General features: G+C 35.1%; 1 protein-coding gene and 1 long non-coding RNA gene across 6 annotated transcripts in view; one reads left to right on the forward strand and one right to left on the reverse strand.

The window, feature by feature from the left end:
* LRBA (LPS responsive beige-like anchor protein) overlaps window positions 1-15,861 on the reverse strand; it is a 735,668-nt gene that overhangs the window by 491,530 nt on the left and 228,277 nt on the right. The window lies entirely within an intron of this gene.
* Window positions 3,210-9,467, forward strand: LOC309627257. The gene is made up of 2 exons (XR_014243634.1): window positions 3,210-4,288; window positions 7,020-9,467. It is a non-coding gene; the product is annotated as an uncharacterized lncRNA (long non-coding RNA).

Raw genomic sequence — 15,861 nt, forward strand, 5'->3', positions numbered from 1 at the left:
ATTTGAGAAATGCCAATGCATGAGTGTGTGTATCTTTTAAAGAACTAGACATATATACATAATCTTTATGTTCCTTAAAACTAAAGAGCCCTTATATTCCACCTACATAATATCCCTCAACTAATCTTTTTTTGTCCTTTTATAATGGTCAAAACAAAAGACAGTGCTGGGGACCTTACCACTGTTATCATAAGCAGTATTCATATATTCTGAATCTAACACCTTTATGAGTTTTTAATTCCATGTAATTTCACCCCTGAAGACTGTTCTGTGTCATGCCAAATTCTGATTTAGTTTTAAGCCTCATCCTTTCACAGCTACTTTCTCCTTTTTATCCCCAGTATTTATTACTTTCATGTTTTGAAATATCCAAGGTGGCCCTCAGGACTGAAATGGCTGTTTGCCATAATTTTGTTATAGAGTTCTATTTCATGAATAGTGTCAGCAAGAACATACTAACAGAACATATACAGTAGAATGAAAAGTAGATATAAAGTCAGTCAGACATTTGAGGCTACAGTAATTGGCTAGGACTAGGTGAGAAGATAAAGCAATGTGTTGCTGAAAAACAAGAAGTCATGGGATCTATGTTCTCAAACTGACTATGACACTAACAGGATATGTCCATAAACAGATCACTCTACATCTCTAGGTCCTCAATACCCCCTTAAAAAAATTCTTAAAAGATGTGTGATTTTATGATTCAACAACTTACAAACATTTAGAAATTAGTGGCTCATAAGTCCAAAATATATACTCTCAAAATTCACAACAGCCAGCAAACTGAAACAACAAAATAGAGATCTTATATTTCTTTCAATAAGGTAAACCAAGTCAAGGATAAATAGAAATACCCATCTAATTTAAAATCCTATTCTTTCCAGCAAAATGAAGTAAACAGACAGACAATACAAAGGAAAGCAATCAAACTCCATGAAGAAGTAAATCTCTGAGAGAAGAGGATGTGTCATACCCTCCACTCTTCTCAGAAATAGGAGGAAGAAAAGAGGAAAAAGCAGAAACCGCAGGTAAGTTTTTTGACCCTGGTCCAGAAGGTTCCACACCTCACTTCCGAGGCAGAGCACAGGGAGATGCCAAGTCTCAAAGAGTTGCCCTAAACCTAGTAATGCACAGGAAGAGTAGATAGAGACAGATTTAATGGTAGATGGACCTAAAACAGCCTCACAGTAACTCACACCCTTGGAGGAGTCAGAAAATTATCACAGAAAGATGTACACATAGTTGAGGCTTTGAGGGGTTGAGGAAAACACAGCTGTGACCTTTGTTGATAGACAGCAGGGAATCAGAAAGGATGGTAACAGAGGGATGCCCTAGTCAAGGAACAGAAGCAAAATCTCACTCCTCAGCTCTTATGCCCAACAGAGCACTCTCAGCAAGCCACCTGGAAATCTGATACAGCACCAGAGTGTGAGGAGGCAAGACCTTAAACTGAGTTTTCCTTTAGATCACTTACTTGAGGGAAAAATCTCACAAGGGAAATTAAATTTAGTAAAAAGAAAATAAAGTTACTTTTCTCGCTAGAAAAAAAGAAATTAGGAAGAAAGGCAAGAGGTTACCCCATATATAATTCTTTAGATCAGACATTTTATTTTAAAAAGTATCTACTAGTATTATTTTTCTCAAATCCATTTTGTCTGATTTAAAACTGCAACAGGTGGGAATTTTTATGTCATATAAAACTCAAACCCCACATGAAAAACATAGGTAACAGTAGAGACACTCAAATTTTAAGTATACAGGTAAACATCATTTTGATTTTATTTTCATTTATGTATACAAACTGACTTTTACTGATAATGTAAATTTAAACTTCACAAAGATTTTAAACAGCATGATTTAGGTCAGATAGAAAACTAGTTAAAGTTAGTATAACTATAAAAACATTACCATCTAAAAATTTTATGACCTCAACTTAAATTGGTATGCCACACAATTTTTTTCTTTTAAGTTATAAACAAATTAGACATGAAGATACACATAGAACTTGAAAAGTCCAATTTTTCTAACGAAAGCTCAGAAACATATTTATTATGACTGCTAATACATTTGGATTCTTGTTTTCTCAAACATCATCTATAAACTCATATTATTTAACTTGTAGTAACAGCTATCAAAACACCTGGAATAAAACTTTTTCACCAGTTAAAAAAATTAGACAAAATGAGAAATGAAGTGAAAATACAAATCTTACCTACGCTTTGGGTAGTTATAAAAATCTTACAATTCTTAAAGATATCAGAGTTTTAATTTGCCTATAATCCATTCCTACTTATAAACTATTTAACATTTAATAAAATATCACATACCAGGTACATAAAGATATACTGATAGAAATTAATAACCCAGGTAAAAAGAAGCTGCAACCCATGAGAATAGGAAATTAATTTGCTTTAATAAACCCAGCTGTTAGTCAAAGCCAACAAGTTTTCTCCATACTAAAACACTGACTACAATCCTTAAGGAAGTCATCAAAACTACAAAGAAGATTCATGCTATCCTAAAGCATTTTCTGCACTTCTGAGACAATTATTAAAGAAGGTGTTAGTCTAAACAATTTCACAAACCACAGCTCAAAATAACCTTTAGTGAGTTTTAACAGTTGAAAGAAAAGCTTAATGGTTATCCTCTCTCATGAACATTTCAATATTTCATCATAGTATTTACAATTATATAGCAATGCAAAATTCACCGTACATTTAAAGGTCTTGGTTATTCTTTTCCCACAGGTATTGATGAAAAACATGTTAAAAGCCTCAAATCCAACCACTAATGCAGCTAAGTAATTTTAAAACACATTTCAGCACTTTGGAGAGGAAGGACTCAAAACACAACTGAGTCAATAATTTCATACTGTTCTAAGCTGTATTTAATTGACTATCACTTCCTAAAGCCATAACTGTTGACTAGTCAATTTTTACTAAAATATACTCTTAGCTTACTAATGCTCTTAAGTCATACAACAACAACAACAGAGATAGTATATATTAGTGAAATCTAGTAAATAAACAGAGTTACACCAATTTTCAAACATGTGCTTTTGGTGGTAAAAGTCGACCAAACTTGGGTTGGGGGAAAAAAAAGACTTCATCAACTAAATTAATTCTATGCCTCCCCACCATCAACAAATATAGAGAAAAAGGGCACCAATAAATGTGCTATATATTAATTTATAATATTTTTTTTTAATTTATAATATTTTAATACAACTTTAACTCCCCTAAAGTGAACTTGACAGCTTACTGTAAATTTGATAATCTCCTACAACATATTTCAGTGTCTTGAATACAGCACAAGAATTTATCTAAATTTTAAAAGTAATTCCCAAATATTACCATGCTCTAAAGCAAATAAAATCAAGCTACAGATTGACAAGATAGACTACATATACTCCATGCTGCCACCTTTTTTCTTTTTTAGCCAAGCCATCGATACTGACATTAAATGTATATCAATGTTTTTTATTCTAGTGGGCCAGAAAAACACTAAACTATGTTCTACTCTTAAAATAAAAAAGGTATAAAATGAGTGACTTTGGTTAAACAGCAAAAAACTAGAACAAAAATAATAAAGAGAGGACAAGAGTAATGAAAGAGGGTTAAAAAATTTCTGTACAACCTGAAGGGAAATAACTTGAAGAAAAAGACAAATGCTTGTTACAAAATCCTTAGAAAGGCCAAGAATTGAAGGCACTGATTACATATACGGATGGCTGAGGGACAGGGATGAAAAGAGTTTAAATGAATAAAAACTGGTATAAAAAACACAGAATCTGAGCTCCTCTCCCCATGTCGATGGCCATCTCCACCATGGTAAGAGACTGGAAGTTTACTTTCCAGAGGAGTAAACCTCTGAACACTTTAAAAACCCCTACTGTAAAAACAAAATAACTTGAAAGTATGCTTACTGAACCATGAGACATCAAACAATATTAGAGAAGTATTCTCTGAGAAAAATGAGAAGCCATGATAACATTTAAAATAAAGCTCATTCATCACCAGGAGACAGCTCATACATAGGCACATAGACTTTTGTGCAATACACTTAAACTTGAGCACAAAGGGTCACTAGTCATTAGAGGAAAGACTCATATGAATGACAGACACCAAAGAAACAAGCAGGAAAAAAAATAATTATTAAAAATGGACAAAATATTACCAAATTAAAATATTAAAAAATATTGTTAATGGGATAGGGAGAGGAAGAACAAAGAAAAGTATAATTAATACCATCAGAAAGGTAAAAACTTTCATGTAAAAATTCAGGGCAGGTTCCAAAATATTGCAGAGGGAGGAACACTCCCAAACTCATTCTACGAGGCCACCATCACCCTGATACCAAAACCAGACAAAGATGTCACAAAGAAAGAAAACTACAGGCCAATATCACTGATGAACATAGATGCAAAAATCCTCAACGAAATACTAGCAAACAGAATCCAACAGCACATTAAAAGGATTATACACCATGATCAAGTGGGGTTTATTCCAGGAATGCAAGGATTCTTCAATATACGCAAATCAATCAACGTGATACATCATATTAACAAATTGAAGGAGAAAAACCATATGATCATCTCAATAGATGCAGAGAAAGCTTTTGACAAAATTCAACACCCATTTATGATAAAAGCCCTGCACAAAGTAGGCATAGAGGGAACTTTCCTCAACATAATAAAGGCCATATATGACAAACCCACAGCCAACATTGTCCTCAATGGTGAAAAACTGAAACCATTTCCACTAAGATCAGGAACAAGACAAGGTTGCCCACTCTCACCACTATTATTCAACATAGTTTTGGAAGTGTTAGCCACAGCAATCAGAGAAGAAAAAGAAATAAAAGGAATCCAAATCGGAAAAGAAGAAGTAAAGCTGTCACTGTTTGCAGATGACATGATACTATACATAAAGAATCCTAAAGATGCTACCAGAAAACTACTAGAACTAATCAATGAATTTGGTAAAGTAGCAGGATACAAAATTAATGCACAGAAATCTGCTGCATTCCTATATACTAATGATGAAAAATCTGAAAGTGAAATTAAGAAAACACTCCCGTTTACCATTGCAACAAAAAGAATAAAATATCTAGGAATTAACCTACCTAAGGAGACAAAAGACCTGTATGCAGAAAATTATAGGACACTGATGAAAGAAATTAAAGATGATACAAATAGATGGAGAGATATACCATGTTCTTGGATTGGAAGAATCAACATTGTGAAAATGAATCTACTACCCAAAGAAATCTACAGATTCAATGCAATCCCTATCAAACTACCAAAGGCATTTTTCACAGAACTAGAACAAAAAATTTCACAATTTGTATGGAGACACAAAAGACCCCGAATAGCCAAAGTAATCTTGAGAACGAAAAATGGAGCTGTAGGAATCAGGCTCCCTGACTTCAGACTATATTACAAAGCTACAGTAATCAAGACAGTTTGGTACTGGCACAAAAACAGAAATATAGATCAATGGAACAGGACAGAAAGCCCAGAGATAAACCCACGCACATATGGTCACCTTATCTTCGATAAAGGAGGCAAGCATATACAGTGGAGAAAAGACAGCCTCTTCAATAAGTGGTGCTGGGAAAATTGGACAGCTACATGTAAAAGTATGAAATTAGAACACTCCCTGACACCATACACAAAAATAAACTCAAAATGGATTACAGACGTAAGTGTAAGGCCAGGCACTATCAAACTCTTAGAGGAAAACATAGGCAGAACACTCTATGACATAAATCACAGCAAGATCCTTTCTGACCCAGCCCCTAGAGAAATGGAAATAAAAACACAAATAAACAAATGGGACCTAATGAAACTTAAAAGCTTTTGCACAGCAAAGGAAACCATAAACAAGACCAAAAGACAACCCTCAGAATGGGAGAAAATATTTGCAAATGAAGCAACTGACAAAGGATTAATCTCCAAGATTTACAAGCAGCTCATGCAGCTCAATAACAAAAAAACAAACAACCCAATCCAAAAATGGGCAGAAGACCTAAATAGACATTTCTCCAAAGAAGATATACAGATGGTCAACAGACACATGAAAGAATGCTCAACATCATTAATCATTAGAGAAATGCAAATCAAAACTACAATGAGGTATCATCTCACACCGGTCAGAATGGCCATCATCAAAAAATCTAGAAACAATAAATGCTGGAGAGGGTGTGGAGAAAAGGGAACCCTCTTGCACTGTTGGTGGGAATGTAAATTGATACAGCCACTATGGAGAACAGTATGGAGGTTCCTTAAAAAACTAAAAATAGAACTACCATACGACCCAGCAATCCCACTACTGGGCATATACCCTGAGAAAACCATAATTCAAAAAGAGTCATGTACCACAATGTTCATGGCAGCTCTATTTACAATAGCCAGGACATGGAAGCAACCTAAGTGTCCATCATCGGATGAATGGATAAAGAAGATGTGGCACATATATACAATGGAATATTACTCAGCCATAAAAAGAAACGAAATTGAGTTATTTGTAATGAGGTGGATGGAGTTAGAGTCTGTCATACAGAGTGAAGTAAGTCAGAAAGAGAAAAACAAATACAGTATGCTAACACATATATATGGAACCTAAGGGAAAAAAAAAAAGCTCATGAAGAACCTAGTGGCAAGACGGGAATAAAGACACAGACCTACTAGAGAACAGACTTGAGGATATGGGGAGGGGGAGGGGTGAGATGTGACAGGGTGAGAGAGTGTCATGGACATATATACACTACCAAATGTAAAATAGATAGCTAGTGGGAAGCAGCCGCATAGCACAGGGAGATCAGCTCGGTGCTTTGTGACCACCTAGAGGGGTGGGATAGGGAGGGTGGGAGGGAGGGAGATGCAAGAGGGAAGAGATATGGGAACATATGTATATGTATAACTGATTCACTTTGTTATAAAGCAGAAACTAACACACCATTGTAAAGCAATTATATTCCAATAAAGATGCTTAAAAAAAAAAAAAAATTCAGGGCAGGGATACTTTTTTATTCACTGGTACCTCTTTGCCTCTGTATTAAGAGTTCTCCAAGCCAAGAGTTTGTGGCCCTCATCAGTGCCCATGATCACAGGCCTTGGGAGCTCCTTTAATCTCTAAGAAGAACTGGAGCAGGAGTTGTAAAATGGACTGTCTTACTGGAGCCCAGAACATCTGGGGAGCCAGATAACCCTCTCTTTGCACAACAGATGAAATTCGTTGTATGAAAAACAGAGTCCTCCAGAGAAACAGAACCAACAAGACAGAGATACGTATTTTATTTATTTTAAGAAAGTGGCTCACATAATTATGGAGGCTGACAAGTCTCTGCAGGGCGAGTTAGCAAGCAGAAGAATCAGGAGAGCTGATGCTGTAATTCTACTCCAAGTCAAAAAGCCTAAAAATCTGGAAAATGAATGGTGTAGTTCCAGACTGAAAGGCACTGGGCTCGAAACCCAGAAAGATCCAACATGTTAGTTTGAGAACAAAGGCAGGAAAAAGTGATATCTCAGTTCCAAGGCAGTCAAGCAAGTAGAATTCTCTCTACTCAGGGTATGCTCAGCCTTTTTGTGCTAGTCAGGCCTTCAACTGATTGGATGAGGCCCATCCACATCAGGAAGGACAACCTGCTTTACACAGCCTACCGATTTAAATGTTAATCTCATTCAGAAACTTTCGGAATAATGTCTGACCAAATATCTGGATATCCCATGACCTAGTCAAGTTGACATAAAGTTAACCATCCAGCTCTCCCCTCCCATCTCCCCTGAAAACCTCAGAAAACTAGAAAATGCTATTAGAAATTAACAGTATAATAACAAACAAAAATTTTGAAAGAAGTACTGGAAGATGTAGAAGAAGGCTCTCAGGAGAGTAAAATAAAAGATAAAATGAAGAAAAAACAGGTGAGAATGGATATGAAAATTAGATAATTAATCCAGACAGTGCAACATCTAACTAAGAGGAGTTCTGGAAACAAAAATGAGAATACAGAGAAAGAAATTCCCATAGATATAATTAAAGAAAACTTCTCTGAATACAAGTACATACTTTTTCAGACAGAAAAAGTTTACATAAAATATCAAAGACAGTGGATTTTAAAAGATCCACCCATATCAAGGTACAATCCAGTAACAACAAACATTTTTTAAAATAATAAAAATACTAAAAGCTCTCACAGAGAAAAAAATAATTGGAAAGATTACAATTTTCAGCCTGTAATACTAATATCCCAACAAGCCACCAATCACATATAAAGGTTAAAAAAAAAAAAAAAGACATTTTCATACAAGCGAGGTCTAAAAAATTCTACCATCATGCATTCTTTTTTAAGAAATTACAAAGGACATGCCTCATCAAAATTAATACAGAGACCCCACTATCATCCTCCATCCCGGTTCTGCTTTAATTTTTCCATGGCATACTTATTGCCAATTAATTTCTTTTTTGCTTTTCTCTTTGTTTTATTCTCTCCTATATTCCAGTGCCGGGTCAGTGACCAGCACATATAGAATAAGTGATCAATAAATGTTGAATCAGTGTATCTTTCATAAAAGAAGGCCACTATAGGACACAGGAAATAGACACTATAGCATAAGAGGGAGAAGAGGAAACATCTAGGTTGATGATAAAAGAAGCCTCCAAATGACACCTTTCTACACAACTAAGGAGTAACCAATCCAGGTGAGAACAAGAAAACAGAGAACTCCAGGTACTGTATCTCCAAGAGAAAGAATTGAACCAATAGATACCAAGTGTGTTCATTACACTGGTAGAAGTTATATGATTTCAGTGGAAAATTCAGAAATAAATTTGTGGTGGGTACACAGAAATTTAAATTAACAAAAAAAGTAGGAAATTACTAATTCCATGAGAAAGAATGAAAGAAAGAGAGACAAACAAGTGGGAGGGAGGAAGGGAGTGAGGGAGGGAGGGAAGGAGGGAGGGAGGGAGGAAGGAAGGAAGGAAGGAAGGAAGGAAGGAAGGAAGGAAGGAAGGAAAGAAGGAGGGAGGAAGGAGAGGCAAGGTGGTTGGGTAAGCATGGTACATTTTGTAGGTCTGCACGGATATTTACATTGTCACGAAAATGGAAATGCTAGGTATGGTTTTAACTAAACATTATGATATAACTGTCCTGGAAACAAGAGAGTACATGAAATGAAAAGGGACAGCAATATAAGTACTCAATAGTCATCTTCCATAGAAGACATTAGATAATATCTAAAACAGAAAAATCCAGAAATAGCTATCATTTAGAAATATGAAAGTAACTAGCACAGTCAACAGCTAAGATATCTGAATGTGGCTCCTTCCAGAAAGGAAGAATCAAGGGAAAGAAGAAGAATTGCAGCAGGGAACTGCTGCTTTCAGTTTAAGTTTTATACTATTATTAGAACTGTGAAATAATATATGTTTTCTTTGATAAAAAATAAAATTTATATTAAAAATCATATGTTCTAAATGAGGAATAGTAAATGAATACAAAAGAGAAAAATGCACATAATATTTTTCTAACTGGACAATAGGTATTTATGCAAAATTATTCTAAAATGTCTCTAAACAATAGAACAAGCATTCAAGTTTCACAATACTGATATCAAAATTATGAAAATGTAAGGTTAACAGCTGACCTTTCAGCAGAAACTCTGCAAGCCCAAAGAGAGTGGCAGGACATATTCAAAGTTATAAAAGGAAAAAACCTACAATCAAGATTACTCTACCCAGCAAGAAACTCATTCAGATTCAACGGAGAAATCAAAAGCTTTACAGACAAGCAAAAGCTAAGAGAATTCAGCAACACCAAACCAGCTTTACAACAAATGCTAAAGGAACTGCTCTATGCAGGAAACACAAGAGAAGGAACAGACCTATGATAACAAACCCAAAACAATTAAGAAAATGGTAATAAAGACATACATATTTCTAACTACCTTAAATGTAAATGGATTAAATGCTCCAACCAAAAGACATAGACTGGCTGTATGGATACAAAAACAAGACCCGTATATATGCTGTCTACAAGAGACCCACTTCAGACCTAGGGACACATACAGACTGAAAGTGAGGGGATGGAAAAAGATATTCCATGCAAATGGAAATCAAAAGAAAGCTGGGGTAGCAATTCTCATATCAGAAAAATAGACTTTAAGATAAAGACTATCAGAAGAGACAAAGAAGGGCACTACACAATGATCAAGGGATCAATCCAAGAAGAAAATACAACAATTGTAAATATTTATGCACCCAACATAGGAGCACCTCAATACATAAGGCAAATGCTAACAGCCATAAAAGAGGAAGTCGACACTAACAAAATCATAGTAGGGGACTTTAACACCCCACTTTCACCAATGGACAGATCATCCAAAATGAAAATAAATAAGGAAACACAAGCTTTAAATAATACATTAAACAAGATGGACCTAATTGATATTTATAAGACATTACATCCCAAAACAACAGAATACACTTTCTTCTCAAGTGCTCATGGAACATTTTCCATAGAGATCATATCTTGGGTCACAAATCAAGCCTTGGTGAATTTAAGAAAACTGAAATCGTTTCAAGTATCTTTTCCGACCACAGCACTATGAGACTAGATATCAATTACAGGAAAAAACCTGTAAAAAATACAAACACATAGAGGCTAAACAATACACTACTAAATAACCAAGAGATCACTGAAGAAATCAAAGAGGAAATCAACAAATACCTATAAACAAATAACAACGAAAAGACGATGACCCAAAACCTACGGGATGCAGCAAAAGCAGTTCTAAGACGGAAGTTTATAGCAATACAATCCTACCTTAAGAAACAAGAAACATCTCAAATAAACAACTTAACCTTACATCTAAAACAATTAGAGAAAGAACAAAAAAAACCCAAAGTTAGCAGAAGGAAAGAAATCTTATAGATCAGATCAGAAATAAATGAAAAAGAAATGAAGGAAACAATAGCAAAGATCAATAAAACTAAAAGCTGGTTCTTTGAGAAGATAAAGAAAATTGAAAAAACATTAGCCAGACTCATGAAGAAAAAAAGGGAGAAGACTCAAATCAACAGAATTAGAAATGAAAAAGAAGAAGTAACAACTGACACTGCAAAAATACAAAGGATCATGAGAGATTACTACAAGCAACTCTATGCCAATAAAATGGACAACCTGGAAAAAATGGACACATATTTAGAAAAGCACAAACTTCCGAGACTGAACCAGGAAGAAATCGAAAATATAAACGAACCAATCACAAACACTGAAATAGAGACTGTGATTAAAAATCTTCCAACAAACAAAAGCCCAGGACCAGATGGCTTCACAGGTGAATTTTATCAAACATTTAGAGAAGAGCTAACACCTATCCTTCTCAACCTCTTCCAAAATATAACAGAGGGAGGAACACTCCCAAACTCATTCTACGAGGCCACCATCACCCTGATACCAAAACCAGACAAAGATGTCACAAAGAAGGAAAACTACAGTCCAATATCACTAATGAACATAGATGCAAAAATCCTCAACAAATTCTAGCAAACAGAATCCAACAGCAAAATAAAAGGATCATACACCATGATCAAGTGGGATTTATCCCAGGAATGCAAGGATTCCTCAATATATGCAAATCAATCGATGTGATAAACCATATTAACAAATTGAAGGAGAAAAACCATATGATCATCTCAATAGATGCAGAAAAAGCTTTCAACAAAATTCAACACCCATTTATGATATAAACCATCCAGAAAGTAGGCATAGAGGGAACTTACCTCAATATAATAAAGGACATATATGACAAACCCAGAGCCAACATCGTTCTCAATGGTGAAAAACTGAAACCATTTCTACTAAGATCAGGAACAAGACAAGGTTGCCCACTCTCACCCCTATTCTTCAACATAGCTTTGGAAGTTTTAGCCACAGCAATCAGAGAAGAAAAAGAAATAAAAGGAATCCAAACAGGAAAAGAAGAAGTAAAGCATGTCACTGTTTGCAGATGACATGATAGTATACATAGAGAATCCTAAAGATGCTACCAGAAAACTACTAGAGCTAATCAATGAATTTCGTAAAGTAACAGGATACAAAATTAATGCACAGAAATCTCTTGCATTCCTATACATTAACGACAAAATATCTGAAAGAGAAATTAAGGAAACACTTCCATTTACCACTGCAACAAAAAGAAGAAAGTACCTAGGAATAACCTATCTAAGGAGACAAAAGACCTGTATGCAGAAAACTATAAGACACTAATGAAAGAAATTAAAGATGATACAAACAGATGGAGAGATATACCATGTTCTTGGATTGGAAGAATCAACACTGTGAAAATAACTATACTACGCAAAGCAAACTACAGATTCAGTGCAATCCCTATCAAACTACCAATGGCATTTTTCACAGAACTAGAACAAAAAATTTCACAATTTGTATGGAAACACAAAAGACCCCGAATAGCCAAAGCAATCTTGAGAAAGAAAAATGGAGCTGGAGGAATCAGGCTCCCAGACTTCAGACTACACTACAAAGCTACAGTAATCAAGACAGTATGGTACTGGCACAAAAACAGAAATATAGATCAATGGAACAGGATACAAAGCCCAGAGATAAACCCACGCACATACGGTCACCTTACCTTTGATAAAGGAGGCAAGAATATACAATGGAAAAAGACAGCCTCTTTAATAAGTGGTGCTGGGAAAACTGGACAGCTACATGTGAAAGAATGAAATTAGAAAACTTCCTAACACCATACACCAAAATAAAATCAAAATGGATTAAAGACCTAAATGTAAGGCCAGACACTATAAAATTCTTAGGGGAAAACATAGGCAGAACACTCTATGACATAAATCACAGCAAGATCCTTTTTGACCCACCTCCTAGAGAAATGGAAATAAAAACAAAAATAAACAAATGGGACCTAATGAAACTTAAAAGCTTTTGCACAGCAAAGGAAACCATAAACAAGATGAAAAGAGAACCCTCAGAATGGGAGAAAATAGTTGCAAATGTAGAAATTGACAAAGGATTAATCTCCAAAATTTACAAGCAGCTCATGCAGCTCAATATCAAAAAGCAAACCCAATCCAAAAATGGGCAGAAGACCTAAATAGACATTTCTCCAAAGAAGATATACAGGTTGCCAACAAACACATGAAAGGATGCTCAACATCACTAATCATTAGAGAAATGCAAATCAAAACTACAATGAGGTATCACCTCACAACTGTCAGAATGGCCATTATCAAAAAATCCACAAACAAGAAATGCTGGAGAGGGTGTGGAGAAAAGGAAACCCTCTTGCACTGTTGGTGGGAATGTAAATTGATACAGCCACTATGGAGAACAGTATGGAGGTTCCTTAAAAAACTAAAAATAGAACTACCATATGACCCAGCAATCCCACTACTGGGCACATACCCTGAGAAAACCATAATTCAAAAAGAGTCATGTACCACAATGTTCATTGCAGCTCTATTTACAATAGCCAGGACATGGAAGCAACCTAAGTGTCCATCGACAGATGAATGGATAAAGAAGATGTGGCACATATATACAATGGAATATTACTCAGCCATAAAAAGAAACGAAATTGAGTTATTTGTAGTGAGGCGGATGGACCTAGAATCTGTCATACAGAGTGAAGTAAGTCAGAAAGAGAAAAACAAATACCGTATGCTAACACACATATATGGAATATAAAAAAAAAAAATAGTTCTGAAGAACCTAGCGGCAAGACAGGAATAAAGACACAGACCTACTAGAGAATGGACTTGAGGATACGGGGAGGGGGAAGGGTAAGCGGGAACAAAGTGAGAGAGTGACATGGACATACATACACTACCAAACGTAAAATAGATAGCTAGTGGGAAGCAGCCGCATAGCACAGGGAGATCAGCTCGGTGCTTTGTGACCACCTAGAGGGGTGGGATAGGGAGGGTGGGAGGGAGGGAGACGCAAGAGGGAAGAGATATGGGGACATATGTATATGTATACCGGATTCACTTTGTTATAAAGCAGAAACTAACACACCATTGTAAAGCAATTATACGCCAATAATGATGTTAAAAAAAAAAGTCATGTACCACAATGTTCATTGTAGCGCTATTTACGATAGCCAGGACATGGAAGCAACCTAAGTGTCCACTGACAGATGAATGGATAAAGAAAATGTGGCACATATATACCATGGAATACTACTCAGCCATAAAAAGAAACGAAATTGAGTTATTTGTAGTGAGGTGGATGCACCTAGAGTCTGTTATACAGAGTGAAGTAAGTCACAAAGACAAAAACAAGTACTGTATGCTAACACATATATATGGAATCTAAAAAAAAGGTTCTGAAGAACCTAGGGGCAGGACAGGAATAAAGACGCAGACGTAGAGAACAGACTTGAGGATATGGGGAGGGGGAAGGGTAAGCTGGGACGAAGTGAGAGAGTGGCATGGACATATATACACTACCAAATGTAAAATAGATAGCTAGTGGGAAGCAGCCACATAGCACAGGGAGATCAGCTCGGTGCTTTGTGACCACCTAAAGGGGTGGGATAGGGAGGGTGGGAGGGAGATGCAAGAGGGAAGATATATGGGAACATATGTATATGTATAGCTGATTCACTTTGTTATAAAGCAGAAACTAACACACCATTGTAAAGCAATTATACTCCAATAAAGATGTTAAAAAAAAACCTAGGAAAATGTAAATGTATCATAAACTATTAAGAATTTTTATTTTTTTAAAAGTTAGTATTTTACATCCTACCAAATAAAATTAACTTCATTGCTATCAGCAATAAAATATTCTCCTTTTTTTTAAGTATTGACCTAAGGATCCAAACATAATTTAACTTAAAAAAAGGAATGAAGAATAATTTGTTAACAAAAACCTAAACTCATATCAAATTATTTCACTTTTCTTATAAAAAATTAAAAATTTAAAGGCTTCTGCTCTTCAATGAAATATCAATATTAATATTTTGAGATGTTACAGTTATCTATGCCTTTGTAAAATAAATCAAATTGGTTGGATATAGATCCAAGTACCTAAATACATGTCAGAAACACTATTAGGAGTCAAGGGAGTAGGCCACAAAGGAGAACTCAAATGAGGAAGGGAATGTATTAACACAAAACTGAGAACCACATTATGCACAGGACTAAAGGTCAAAACCAGAGAAAACTGGTTCATAGTCATGATATAGTAATCTTAAGTGCTCAAAGTAAACTATCAAGAACTTTTCAACAGTGTTTGCACTTTGTGTCAGCACTCTCTCAACAGCATATCTAACAGAAACTTGAGGAACCACATACCAGGAAAGACTATAGCATAATAGTAAAGAACAGGTTTTATTCCATTGTCTCCGTAGAGGGTAAAACAAATCATTACATGAAATATCAAAATAAAATTTTACCTTTTGGCAAATTTTGGTTTTGATGATTTTTGTGAACATGTACATCTAAATTGTACACCTAGTTTGTACAAGTATTATGGCTCAGTTTATAAATAAAATATATACACAGATAACTACAAAATAGAGAAAAGAAAGAAAAATTCTATTAAAGTTGGATTAGCAAATGGTTCAGTTTCATAACTGCTTATTTAACAAATGCTTTTGAATATTTACTATGTGCAAGGAATTGAATATTGAGAAAATAACTATTTATAGGATTGACAAAATAAATAATGCAAGGATTTAAAAATCCAAAAAGTTGAGATAACCATGCAATCAAGTATGTGATTACTATATAGTTTTAAATTGTTTGTAAATAATCAAAAAAACAATAATCCCCTGGTGTTGTGTTTTAGCATACATTAAAATTAATATATTTGCAA

Source organism: Balaenoptera borealis (genome assembly GCF_965194805.1).
Source record: "Balaenoptera borealis genome assembly, chromosome: 4".
In the NCBI taxonomy this organism is placed as follows: Eukaryota; Metazoa; Chordata; class Mammalia; order Artiodactyla; family Balaenopteridae; genus Balaenoptera; species Balaenoptera borealis.